Raw genomic sequence first — 15,344 nt, 5'->3', positions numbered from 1 at the left:
CTTACATCTTTATTAAATTGTTAATATGGTACATGTTTCACTCCTTTTTGTGAGCATCATCAGCCAATTATCATTTACCCGAGGTTTCATAAGATCGTGAACATATTCTATTGAGCTAAAATATGCTTTGTAAGCATGAGTGACAAATCTTATAATATTTTACAAGTCTTATACAATAAAAGTTATGTCTTTAAGTTAAAATATATTTGTCTAAAATCTTAGTGTTAACATTGTCCTTTAAATTTATTGACAAAACTCATCTGTTGAACATCCTATTAAAAATCATTTAAAAAACCTTTTGAGATCTGGCTAATTGTATTCAGTATTACTTGACTTGTGTAATTGTTACTGAACCTTCGTTAACCCTCTTGGAGCCAGGATCCGATCTGGTCGGCCGCTCACTAGCAGCTGGAAGAGGCCAGAGCTCCGCCTGCACTCTACTACTGTAAAGTGCCAGGCCATTTTTAGTAGAATTACGTGCATTTTAACATTTGCGTATATCTACCAGTGTACGTCAAATACCGGCAAGAAATTTTCTACACGTTGACTACATAAAATAAGCAACTGATTTAGAGTGATATAAAGAATTATACAGTATTATTGCTGATATTATGGTTGTCGATAACGTTTACTTTTAGGATGAGTAAAACATTTTCGCACTTTCTCTTTCAATATCTAGCCTACTTTGAAAATATCATCTACGATACAAAAGAATATACATGATAATGTAGAATTTATTTCTAAATATAATTCTATAAAATAATTACTTTGAACGGGAAAAATAAACATATAAAAAATTCAAATTCAAACGTATGTCACTAATGAAAATAAGACAATTATACTCACCGATAAAATTCATGTATATATCGATGTATGGCAAACACTGTTTTTATTTTATTGGAAATCCCTTTTTCTAGTTTTCTGTTCCAGTATCTATTTTAAAAAACATTTTACAATACAATACAATATGCATAATTAAAACGTCTGGCACTAAGGCTCTGATGAGCATTGGTCTAAGCGACCGCTGCTCAGTCCGAAGACCTGGAGTTTACGAGGTGACGCATGGTCAGTGAGATGAATTATCTCGTTCATTATTCATGGTTTTCTAGGCCAATCACTTAGGGTCACTTAGTTTGACTGGACCTCGAACCAACACTCAGTCCCAGGTAAAAATCATTCACCTGTCCAGGAATCGAACCCATGACCTCTGAGTGAGAGGCAGGAACACTACACTTGACCCGCGGGGACCGGCATTTACGTATGATAGAGAATTCCTTTATGAACAGAATAATTGCTCTGAACAAGAAGAAAACGAAAATATGCAAATACAAATTTATTATGTCACTAGTAAAAAGAAGGAAAATGACAAAATTAATTTACTCACCAAAAATTTTTGAGAAGAAGGCTCGTCACCGCTACATAATGTTGTTCAAAGTTCGAGACCACTGTTGAAGCACTTAGAAACAAACAAACGCCTCTTCTTTAGCTGTGGTGATCCCAGGGGCGTGTCTGGTATAATTTCATCACTACTCTCTGAACTAAATTCACTATCGCTATCCGATAAATCATCCGCATTCACTTCGCATTGTTCCAAATATTCCATTAATTTATCGTCATCAATACCTGCTGAAAATATATCACGTGAACCACTTACCATTCTGCTGTCAAGAATCGACTCACTGCAAGGAGCAATCTTGTATTGACCGGTTAGCGGTATTTCTAAACACAGGAAACAACTCTTGTGAAAGCTAGAACACCCTCTTAGAAATTCCGAAGCAAGGTCAGGCACACAATAACTTGTAGCCCCTTTACTACAGGTTGTCACAAAAGTATGCACGTAACTACAGGCGACCACAAAATTATGTATATCATAGCATTTCCAGCCGGCCGATGTAATCGGCTCTGGCAACTTCCGACCGGCTATTTAAAGGCCGATCTCATCGGCTCTGACAATTTAAAGAGCGGGTGCTCGCAGTACCACCTGGCTCCAAGAGAGTTAACTGTATTAACGATTTTATGCAGTTGATAATTGTCCATATTATGAAGACTTATCTTGTTCTCGATGTTACTGGAGTAACACTTGTACAAAATGTATTGGCATTAATCCTATATTATCAATACATCAGTATTGGCATTAATCCTAGAGGGTTCACATTGGTATTAATCCTACGGTGTTCAACCTGATTTGATTCTGCTTATTTCACATTAAAGATTAGTTGAATTCTCCACTTGGAGCTCATGACAACAGACTGCCAGCACATAATAATAACGGTCGAACACAACGTGAGCAAGTCCCTAGTGTTCACGATCTTCACAACATTCGTTTTTCAACCAACCCATCATGTGATTTCTACGTACCTGACTACGCTTTAATCTGTGAAATGAGATCATAGCTCATAAATCCATACTAGTCCACTCTTATTGGGAAAAAAACTTTTCCTAATTATAAGCATTCAAATGCCACTGTGTGAAGATTGTTATGATCTCGAACATTATACGAAAGATCACTCATAGTAACTCACTGCAACACTTCCATTTCACTCACCTAATATGTATTTCAGCAATTTTATAGTTAACACTTGTTTTTAATGGACACAGTATAGTCTTATTGACTGGTTTTAAATTGTTAAAATTAGTTTTTATCAATGTAATATTAGACCTTATGGAACATTTTATACTATATGAACCGGGTACATGGCCCTGACTTATCTTTGGTTTAAGTCCTTTTCTAGCTGATGATGCTTACTAAGTATAAGTGAAACATGTCCTAGTTCTAACACCTGTATAATGGTTATACCCTAAATATAAGGACTGTTATGTATTGGAAATGTGGTTTAATTAATGTAACTTCTATAGGTTTAGATTTACTGTGTCACAACGGGACAAGTCTCAAACCAATGACCACCACTGAGGGCTGACAAATTCCTTTGGTGCCTGCGAGGTGCTTGGTTGGCAGGCTGTACCTCTTTGTTAGCAATTTGGTTGATCCAGTAACAGATAATGAAATTCCTGAAATTTCCCAGGATTTGGTTTTTTCCATGATTAATAAAATCATATTTAAGTCCAGTGGTGATGACTTGAACCTTAACAAGTGGAGACCCATAACCATCTGTTCTGTCATCAGGAGGATTATAGTAAAAACTCTATATAGTATTATCAGAAATGATGTGTCATTAAATCGATATCAGAAAGGATTTGTGATGACTGGGAACCTTTATAAACACCAACATCATCGACGGCATTTTACACGCAGCTGTATCGTGTAAATCTTACGCATGCATGGATTTTCTGGACGTCACTATAGCTTTTGACAGCATTGGGCATGGTCATCTTCAGGCGACACTCGAGCATTTTCAGTTACCTGAATAAAACTTCTCAGAGAAAATAAAATGGGTAAAAACGTGTAAAGGTCAGACTGATGAAATTAGCATCATGTGTGGGGTAATGCAAGGAGATCTCATTTCACTTCTTCCATTTAACTGGGGCATCAACCACATTTTAAATGAACTCACTGACAGGAATGTGGCAAATATGTATGGTTTTGAATTAACCCCTGACAGCTGATCCAGTGGCTATATTATGCTTTGCTGATGACATTGTTATTGTTGGGAAAGACAAAGAGGCTGCCTCATTCTTAGTTACCAGCACCATTCAAATATTCAATGAGATAGGTCTGCAAATCAATACTATGAAATCTTTAGCAATTATCATTCAAGGAAAAATATCAAACAAGTTGTCTACTACCACCTGTGGAAATATTGTCAGTATAGTCCATGATGAAGAAATCATATACCTGGGAGCATCATTCAATAAAATCTTGATATTCAGTGAAGATCAGACTTTGAAAAAAACTGAAGAACAATCTAGACTACCTTGCAGCAACCCATCTTTTACAGGCACAAGGCACAACAGAAATTAACAGTTATTAACCAGTTCATTGGGCCCACATTAATATACCCTTTCCAGTCAGTTCCTGTCACAAAATTCCTAAGAAATGTCTCATTAAAGCAGATAACATCATCAAGAATGCAGTGAAAGAAATTGTTCAACTTCTGAGTGATACACCGAATAGCATGTTGTACGCAAGTCACAGACATAAGGGTCTCTCAGTACTTTGCACCGCGTGGCAAGTCTACTTGCAACAGTTAAACATCAAAAATAAACTTCAAGCTGCAAGTAATCAACATGTGAATACTGTTTGAGACTACAATTCTGCAAGAACCTGCTGCTTTAAAAAACTCCAAATTAGTACTGAAGATAGATCAGTCACAGTAAGGAAAATTAGAGATATTCTTAAATACAGAGAATTTGAGACCTGGTGTAACTATCCTCATAAAGGAAGAGAGGTTCCATTTCTTGTGCAAGTCCCATCAGCTAACTCTAGGGTAATAAATCATAATTGATTCTTGACCTCTGAATGGTGAGGCATGTTAAAAATGACGGTGGCGATGGTCACTCCGGTGCATCCCTCCCTCGATGTTCCACGAGCACAGGCCACTGCAGACACTGTAGTGGGTATAAAACCCTCCCACACGTGCTCGAGAAATGACCTCGGGGAGAATTACTACGCATCATACGTCACAACTCTGTCAGAGCCGATAGCCAGCGGTCTGAGATTCAAGAAACTTGAGGTCTGCGAAGAAGTCCATTGCATAGCAGATGGTGATAGCAATCGTCACATAGATGTAATCGCTATTAATGGCAACAAAAGTTCAGCTGAAATAATAGATCCCACTATTCGATTGAAGTCTGTTTTACACCTGAGAAGGTTGACAGAGAAAAGAAATATATACACACATCAAAAAAAGTGTTGCATCACTTCGGTTTCAAGATCGCTGGAACACTGACGTTGAATGTTTATATAGCATCAAGAACACAGTCCCTTTGACTGTTCCTAGATGTCACTAAACCTGCCCAAAGATGTAAACAACCATGCATGAGCAGGGCCTATTAGACGGAGCGCGTAAGACAGCTGATCAGTTCCAGTCATTCCACCAGGAAGGAGGTACACTGCTCGTATTGTCTGTAGTTCTGCCATGCCTAGAAGGTCAATACCTCAGTTTGATTGTATCTGCATTGTTACGTTGTGTCAGGTTGGGCTCTCATCAAGGGAAGTTCCCAGACGTCTCCGAGTGAACCAAAGCGATCTTGTTCAGACATGGAGGAGGTACAGAGATACAGGAACTGTTGATGACATGCCTCGCTCAGGCCACCCAAGGGCCATGATTGCAGTGGATGACTGCTACTTCACTCCCGACGTCCATGGCAAGGTCCACTTTTGCAACCTAGACACTATGCAGTGCAGTACAGATGGGCCCAACGACATGCTGAATGGACCTGTCAAAATTGGCATTATGTTCTTTTCACAGATGAGTGTCACACATGCCTTTAACCAGACAATCACCAGAGACGTGTTTGGAGGCAGTCTGGTCAGGCTGAACATCTTAGACTCACTGTCCAACAAGTGCAGCAAGGTGGTGGTTGTCTGTTGTTTTGGGGTGGCGTCATGTGGGGCTGATGAACACTACTGGTGGTCATGGAAAGCGCCAAAACGGCTACACGATACCAAAATGACATCCTCTGACCTATAGTGCAATCATATCGGCAGCATTTTGGAGAGGCATTCATCTTCATAGACGACAGTTCTCATCCTCATCGTTCACATCTTGTGAATGAGTTCCTTCCTGATAACGACATCACTCGACTAGAGTGGCCAGCATGTTCTCCAGACATGAACCCTCTCGAACATGCCCGGGATACATTTTAAAGGGGTGTTTTTGGATGAGATGACCCACCAACCAGTCTGAGAGATCTACGTCAAATCGTCGTTGACGAGCGGGACAATCTGGACAACAGTGCCTTGATGAACTAGTGGATAGTATGCCACGACAAATACAGGCATGCATCAATGCAAGAGGATGTACTACTGGGTATTAGAGGTACTGGTGTATGCTGCAATCTGGACCACAACTTCAGATAGGCTAGCTGTATGATTGTACAGTCTGCGATGTGTGGTTTTCATGAGCAATGAAGAGAGCTGAAATGTTGTTTGTGTATATCTCTATTCCAATTGTATGTAAACATTCAGGACCTCTTAGCACCAAGGTGATGCAAAAAAAATTTTATGTGTGTATATATGAACCAGTAATTCCCTTCTTTCAAAGATCGTTTAATGTTGACAGAATGGCCGTTAAAGGCCTATACGTTGGAGCCAGAGGAACGATTACCAAAGGATTTGTAAAGTGGAGGGAAACATACAAATTGGAAAAACAGCTTCAAGATCAGATTGTAACAACTATAATAAAACTTTCAGTAGCAGTCATCAGAAACCATCTGTACGGACATCACAGCACTTAAAATTCCACTAAAAACCTATGGCTATAAATTTATTAAAAATATATGTTAATTATTCTGTGTCTAGTGGCAAGCATATTTTAGTGTCAGATTAAATTATATTTACGGTGAGACAAGACGTATCGACATGATCGCCTTCGAACCCGGGAGCAAAAAAGGTTTCATTCTTGACCTGACTGTCAGATTTGAAGCAGATGCACAACAGCCTGTAGACGTTGATGAAGAAAAAAGATGATATATTTACCAACCATTCCATAATACCTCTTTAAGTATAACCTTGAGTCCACTCAGCCTACGTGATTAGAATTGAGGAGCTATCTGACAGTGAGATGGCAGCCCCGGTCTCGAAAGCCCAGAATAACAGCCGAGAGGATGTGTCGTGCTGACCACACAACCCCTCGTAATCTGCAGGCCTTTGGGCTGAGCAGCAGTCTCTGGGCAGGCCAAGGCCCTTTCAAGGGTGTTAAGTGCTGTGGGGTTTGGAGGAGGTCATAGGGCTCATGCTGGGTGCAAGGTGCACCATTCCTAAACTACTAGTCACCTACTTACAATGCTTTGGTGTACCGAATGAGACCATCGTGAGCTGGGCGTATAAATATTGAAAGCCTCGATAGCAATCTTGATGCATCACCTCTATGCTCCATCCACTTAATTACATCAATTAAAGTAATTTATCTGCTGCTTCTTTGTTTTCTGTATATTATCAATAGAATGATTGCTTTTTTACTCTGTACAAAATTTATATTGTATGATATTCCTTATCGGTTTGGCAACCTCAATCATTTAAGGAAGAATAAATATTATCTTTGTTGGTTTGACAACCTCAGTCATTTGAGGAAGAATAAATGTTATTATAAACAACACTATCAGGTACGCAAAACACATCAGTGCATCACAACAACAGCCAACGATCACATGCAGAACCACAAGCACCTCAGAACACGGTGTGTATATTCTCCTAGTAAAACCACAGCACAAAGCAAATTCACTGCCTTGTAAGAAGAGGAATTAAGGACTGGAATAATTTACCAAGGGAGATGTTGTGGTGTTGACTCATAATGATGGCTTTTAGATATAATTTTTGGCTCAAAGTTTCAAATTTATTCAAGGTCATCTTTAGCATACAAATACAACGGAAATAACATGCTAAGTTTTGTTATATAAATACAGACTCTATATGTTAGTCTTACAAACTAAGGTGCATATAAATATCAAAAATATAAAATACATTTGAAAACCACTGGATAAACCTTCTATAGTGTAAATGTTAGACATCAACACAAGTTATGGACAAATGAGAATCGGGCAGTGAAAATAAGTTAATGGTGGATATCTGTAGCATTAATGTGTTTCTTTATCTTTCTAGGTTTGTAATTGGGCTCCATGTCTCAAGAAGACCATCTAATATGTCTGCTTGATTGCAGAAATGCTAAGGCAATCAAGAGAGTTCTGGAGCGAGAAGAATACAAAGATGCTATGACGCATGAAGATCTCCTTTGGCATTTCATTACATGTGGTTTTATGGACTGTTTGGAGATTGTGTTGAAGAAAGGAGCTGATCCCAATATGAGGATGTCTGCGGAGAACCTTCCAGAAGATGTCTTAGTCACGCCACTATTTCTAGCTGTCCTTCAAGATGAGCCAGATTGTATACCATTGCTACTTCACTATGGAGCTGATGTTAATGCTCCAGATATATTTGGGAGGACTGCTCTCACCTGTGCAGTAGAAAAGGGGAAATGGAGATGTGCAGAAGTGCTACTGAAATTTGGAGCTAAAGTTAGTCCTGGTGCAAATGTAGACATCTTTCTCTTGCATGAGTTTGTGAGGAAACATAATAAAGCTCCAGAACTTCATGTTGTGGTTAGGGCTGGTGATCATGTTAAACTTAAGCAGCTTGTGAACAGGAAATTAAATGTTAACACTCAGGATATTTCTGGTAACACAGCCCTTCATATTGCAGTGAGTAGAGGTTACTTAGACTGTGTCCATGTCTTGCTGAATGCAAAAGCAGATAGTTCAATACTGAACAAGAAAGGAATGAGTGTTTTACATACCAGTGCTGAGAAAGGTTCTGTCAAGTTCATACAATTGCTTGTCAAGAATGGAGCCAAGGTTAATGTTAAAGGGAAATATGGTGTCACCCCGTTGCACATTGCTGCTCGGGAAGGAAGATTGAAATGCGCCAAGTTTCTTCTAGATGAAGGTGAAAATGTAAATGTGGTAGACGAAAAACTTATCACACCTCTACATTTAGCCGTGACGAGCTGTGATGAGGGCTGCATCAAGCTGCTGGTACAGAGAGGAGCCAATATCTTCACTGATTGGATCAGCTTAAACACACCTGTCCACCTTGCTCTCCTCGAGAGTGTCGAATGCTTTTTAATGCTGGTATCGAGAGCAGATGTTAAAAAGACAGGACCTCGTGGTGTTACCCTGATGCATATAGCTGCTGCCCTGGATGCAACAGCTTTGAGAATACTACTAGACTGGGGTGAGGATGTAGAAGTGTGTTTACCTGAGTCAAATGGAACCCCACTACATTCAGCATCCTTTCATGGAAATGTTAAATGTGTAGAGACTCTATTGGAACATGGAGCATTAGTGAATGCAAAAGATATTGATGGATTTACTCCTTTACATATTGCTTCAAAAAAAGGCCACTTGGAATGTGCAGCTGGATTACTAAGGAATGGAGCACTTATCGATGATTCTGACAGCATGAGACAAACACCTCTTCATTTGGCAGTCACTAATGGTCATACAGAGTGTGCCAGATTATTGATCAAAAATGGCTCCAAAATCAATCGTTCTAATAGTCAAGAATGGACGGCTTTACATGTGAGTGTTCATTCACAGCATATCGATTGTTTTCAGTTATTGTTGGATCATGGAGCCGATGTCTTTGCATTAAACTCTGATGCAGTTTGTCCTCTAGAAATGGCTATGAGTAAGAGCTGGGAATATTTTGAGAGAATGTTGCAAAAGGTAGACATCTACTCTTCAGATGCCCTTGGACGCACCGTTCTCCACTATGCAGCTAGCAAAGGTGAGAAGTATTTGAAAGTTGTATTAGGGAAGTTAGGGAATGTTGATACTAAAGCACACGAGGGATCTACACCACTACATGTCACCGTACAAAGTGGACTGGTCACTTGCATGAAGTTGTTGAAGCACGGTGCTGATGTGAATGTTGTTGACAAATTTGGGAGAACTGCTTTGCATTGTGGATCACTATCGGGTAGAGCAGGGTGTGTAAAGCTGCTCCTTGATCATGGTGCCCAAGTTAACCAAGCCACAAAGGGCAATACAGCCCTTCATTTTGCTGCTCGGGAAGGTCACGTGGCTTGTCTCAAGCTGCTCCTTGATCATGGTGCTGATGTGAACATCCTCAACGATGCAGGTTCAACTCCCCTCATGGCAGCAGCTAAGAAAGCTCTCTTTCCTTGTGTTCAACTTCTGCTGGCTCACGATGCTCGTTTGTGGTGATGTTACCTGTTTGTAGTGATGTAACCCATTTGTGATGCATCAGTTATCTGTGATAAAACATTAATATCTCCACAGAAATCATAAAACATTTAGTAAATTTTTCTGTGTTCACAGAAAATATTTTGATTGGAAGAATTTTGAAGGATGATCACTGATTTTAAGTTTATATTATGTATTGTTTTGCAATTAATTTTTTTCCCAAAGGAGAAAAGAAAACATGATTTTTTGAGAATAATGGCCTGTACGTTGATCTCCAATCCATATACTGTAAGGTCAGATTACCTTTCGGCCAGGAGTTTGTTGGAGCAGCACCTAGCTCTCGCAATAATACCCCTCAGACTCAACTGTTCACAGCAGCTAACAAGACATACTCTCCTGTAGTGAACCTTCTCAATGAAGAATGTGTAGTTTAATGATAGTGCCCCTTCCAACTCTGTGTGATTTGCTCATCTGGGGTAAACAAATGGATGTTACTGTCTTGTGGTTGATGCTAAAAGGTGGAGTTGATGGAGTTGAGTAAGAAAACATAATACTGTAGCTAGAGGTAAATGAAGCTGATCTTGCCTCGTTTTAACTTGCAGAGGAGAGAGGTGTTAATTATGAATGCTAGGGACCCACCAATCCGTCCATAGGATTATATTTACTTTCATAATCTAATGTCATTAATTGCATATAATTTTTCACATCTCCAGTGACTTAAGTCAATATGTGCACTGCAGTTGGTGCACCTAGTAACCAGCCTACAGATCCTTTTGTAAAGTTGTTCTCCGGATATACAGTGGTTGGCCAGTGACTTAGGAACTTTTAAATTTTGAAGAACTACTTTTAATTTCTGCACTTTACAAGTTACCTACAAGTCTTTTTCAACACCCCAAAAGTCTGACTGCATGCCTTAGAGGCCAGTGCCTTGGAGCTTGGGACCCTGGGTTTGATTCTCATCTAGTCGAGGGATTTTAACCCCTTAAGACTTTTACATGTCTGTGAGGATGCTGCTAAGGCGTTAGATCTGGAGGAGGTTTTAGATGAGTTCATATCGTGAATCAAGCAAAGGAAAAGGGCATTCCTTCAGAAAACGGATTTGGAATTAAACTATAATGTTGTTGCACATTTCTTTGTTTAGTTCTAAATATGAACGTGTTTTAAAGAGATAGCAATATTGAATTTAATATTTACTTTTTTCCCTTGAAGTCCCACTGTTTCTGTTAATTATGCTCCCACCAAAATTATCTTGAGCCCCAAATAGGGATCAGTCATATAATACCTTATCAGTGCAAGAGGAATTCAGTTGTGAATACAAAATGCTGTCAGATGTAATCTCTAAACTATAAGAAACAATAAATATCATATGGTTTACTGCTTTCTAAAACCACAGAGATGACAGAACCTGTGTTCTTCCTGCAACTAATGTGTTTTAGACAACCATTTCATGCACAAACTTGATCATGTTCTGGATAGCAACAGAAAGAACAAATCAGCACAGCCATCCTAATGCAGGCGACCTGAACACGAGGCTGACAATGACCATGTAGCTAAGGAACCGAACTAGGAGTGACTGTCTCGCCCGTTTTTAATTTTTTCCACAGTTTGTGGCGATATCTTACATATGCTTATGACTATAAGTTTCTAGAACAGTGAGTCAAAGCATAACCATAACTTTCTCCTTCTTTTGCACTGATGGCACCAATAGATATGAATCAAACCTTTAATAGAGAACCAACTGTTCATATGCTATAAAAAAATCAAAATTTCATTAAAATTCCTAATTCAGTGGCCACTCACTGAAACTTGCTATAAATTGTAACTTGGACAGCATATCGCACACTGAATTAAAGGTGCCGTAGCTCAAAATCTGTTTATCTTTGGAAATCGATCTTTTATGCTTGCACACAGTTATAAAATAGGCTACATGCTTGGGATTCGAGATTCTGGATTTATTTCACAAACAACAGTAGAAACCTAACAAATACTTCATTATTATGAAACTAAACTGATGTAATTATAGATGGTATGCAGATTTAGTTCTGGGCTGTTGTTTGCATTATAATTTTATTAATAAAGTTAGATTTACGACAGTTTTACAGGAAGATAGACCTCTCAAAGTTACATATGGGGGTGTTGGTACACTGTTTGTAAGCATATGTAGCATCATTTGCTATTCATGGATGTTCTGTAAACAAATCATTAATAAAATAGCACCAAATCATTTTATAATAAAAAAAGAGATATTTAAAGATAAATTCTATACATGGTTATATTTGGTGGCTTTATCCCTTCCTATGCCAACATTTCTTGTTCCTATTTTGGCAACAATCAGCTCGTTTTAGATTGATATTTTCACAGCCCACCTAGTGAGTTGGCTGCGTGGACGTGAGCTTGCATTTGTGAGATGGTGGATTCGAATACTACCTTCAGCGGCACTGAAGATGGTTTTTGTGGTTTCCCATTTACACACAAGACAGATACTGGGGATATACTTTAACAAAGGCTACAGCCGCTTTCTTTGTGATCTTGGTCCTTTCCTATCCTATCGTCACTGCAAACCTCTCAGAGATAGTGCGTTGTTGAACCGATAGCTTTCATGATGTCTGGTGTTAATGATCCTGGTATCTTTTGTGTTTTTGCCATGTGAAAGAGGGTGTAGCACTGTTCTCATCTTTCACACAGGTCACATGTTCCATAGTAGTACCATACTACTATACTTGTTTTATGTCACACCAACACGTACAGTTCTCATGGTGACAATTTGTTGTTTTATGTCACACCGACACGTACAGTTCTCATGGTGACAATTTGGTTGGAAAGGTCTGGAACTGAGAAGGAAGAAACTGTGATCGTAAAAGCTCGTTACGAAGATTCATCTCTCTTCATACCCACCCCTGTGCAGAAAGGGGACAAGAGTTGGACATACACTGCATTGGGTTGCAGAAGTTTAGTTTTCACCTATTTCTTTGCTTTGCTGTATAAATAACAATACTCAAGGTTTTGTGATTACACTGCCAGGTGTCTCATGGCGACGCGCAACCAATTCATCTTTGGTGTCATTGCTTGCCAATCCATATCACAAAGATAACCGATGTCTACCGACTCAGCACTTGGGAGCCTTAGTGTCACAATGCTTTGCAGACAGTAGCTCACATATTTTAGGTTAGGTTGTTCTTATCAATTGTAATAACCATTCCTGTGTTCCAAGTTGTTCATGAAACTTCTAGTTGTATGTGTGCTGACTCAAGGGAACTCTGGAAACTTGATGTACCAAAGACATCTGTGTAGTATTCTAGGTCTTTTTAGATATCCTTAGGTAATATGCTGTGATGACCAACTTATTTTAAGATAATTCTAGGACAAGAACTTACCAAGGAATTCTGGATATTATTTGTAGAACCTTCCAGGTATATTGTATTAATATTATGTTGTAAGAAACCAGAATCATAGTGGTTAGATTTATATATCAAGATTGTTGGAAGTCATTCAGCAGTAGGTTAGGGAGTAGAGTGAGTTTGATTGGTGTAATGCTATGCAGCAAGTTGTTGTACATCAGTTGTATCAGTACCACTTGGTGGATCTTGATTATTTCCTTTGCACTGTTTATAAGTTATGTGGTGATTGTAGTAGTGATGTGATGATGGTATTGTGAGTGCAACGGAGTTGAGTTGTGCGAGTTTTATATTGATACCACTTGAAGGAATGAATAGTCAATTGAGAATTGCTATGTACTGGTACATATCTATACTTGTTATTTTATTGTACTTGTGTGTTGTGAATATTTATTTATTTAATAGTACATGAATGTGCATTAAAAAATACATTAATCTTTCACATACTGGTATTCTAGTAAAGATTTTGTTCTCTTGTTGCACTTGCTGAAATGATAGCAATCGCAATGTTTATCACACAACATACACACACAATGTAGGGACGGTTCACGAAAGCCTGATCGCCAGCATAGACAATGGTGAAACCCATGTACTGCCGGCCTATTCAAAGCACTTCTCATGTCATTATTTGGACCGGTCCAGCTGCGGTCAATCATAGCATCAGTTGAGTAAAAGTCCAGGCTGATTTCTGCTTGTTTTCTCTCTCTCTTGGAGAACTTCTTCTAGCTGTGTATGTGGAAGCTGCATTCTCATTTTCAAATCTTCCAGTAAAAAAGTTTCTTTGGATAATTCATACACAAGTCGTGATGGTGACATCTTGGAGATGCCCAGTGTTCGTTTCAGAAATCTGGCCTTTACATTTTCAATGGTCTGAAGGTCAGACACCATTAGTCTTCCCCAAATAAGTTCCATACCATACATGAGAACTGGGAGGACCTTGGCGCAAAATAAGGCCATGCACGTGCCTAGCGATAGTCCAGTCGGGTTTATAATGTCATATATGCTTCTGATGGCTGCTAAAGATCTTTCTCTTACATGAATTCTAAATGAGGTGACCATAGGTTGTAAAGTGACACCCAGATATGAGAACGAGTTCACTATGTCAAGGTCTAGCCGCCCCCACTGTATTCTGTCACTAGCTGCGATTTCTCTCCCCCCCCCCCCCCCCTTTCTGGAAAACCATATGAACTGTTTTATTTTTATTTATCACAAGGCTGTTGTTGGCTGCGTACTCTTCAAGTTTGTCCATTGATCTTTGTAGCTCTTCCCTGTTATTCGAACCTATATTGTCTTCACAGAGATAAAGTACAACTGAACTATTGTCAGTGACCTGCATGATATCTGCTACGGTTATGTTGAAGAGGAGGAGGCTTAAAGGGTCACCATGCAATACTCCGTTTCCCTGAGTTATGGTGTTCGATGATGATTTCCCATCTTGCACTGTGATCTGATTGAAGGCTAGGATATTGTTGACTGCTATGGTTAGTAGATTATCTTGTCCAATCATATTGCCCAATTTTGTAATAATAATTTTTCTGTCAAGTAGATCGAATGCCTTTTTGAAGTCAATAAAGACTGCGGAGAATTTGCCATTTTGACGTCTGATTGTGTCATATATGATGAGGTTTGCTACTATATGTAGAGTTCCTCTTCCTTTCATAAAGCTTATGGAGTCTTGGTTGTAGGCGGCTCCACATCGTTCATAAATAAACCAGCCCTCATGGATAATAAGATTTATTTACACCACACACAGTTTTAGTACACCTCTGCATGTGAGATAGGTTACACTGATTACACCAACAAGACACAAACAGGCGTGATGCTCATGCTCACTCCACGCAGCCGAATGACGCTAGTTTAGCAAGCTATACCCTGATGCAATGTTGCATCGTGCACAAGGGTGCGTTCTGTATGTGGGGCGAGTTCATTCTTCCTGATGCCGCCACATCACCCCCCCACCCATGGAGAAGGAAAGTTCACAAATCGAATGGACGGGCAAAGCGAACTCTTCGTCCTGATCGTGTTGTGTACTTTCTGGGTGGTGATGACGCATCAAGAAGTGCTAGGTTGACCGGATGAAATGGGGGCAGCAGATGTGTCAGGTGTGTTGGTGCGGGTAGGAACAGC

The sequence above is a fragment of the Anabrus simplex genome, chromosome 4 (genome assembly GCF_040414725.1).
Source record: "Anabrus simplex isolate iqAnaSimp1 chromosome 4, ASM4041472v1, whole genome shotgun sequence".
Lineage (NCBI taxonomy): Eukaryota > Metazoa > Arthropoda > Insecta > Orthoptera > Tettigoniidae > Anabrus > Anabrus simplex.
The sequence above is the reverse complement of the archived record's forward strand: the minus strand, read 5'-3'. Positions refer to the sequence as shown.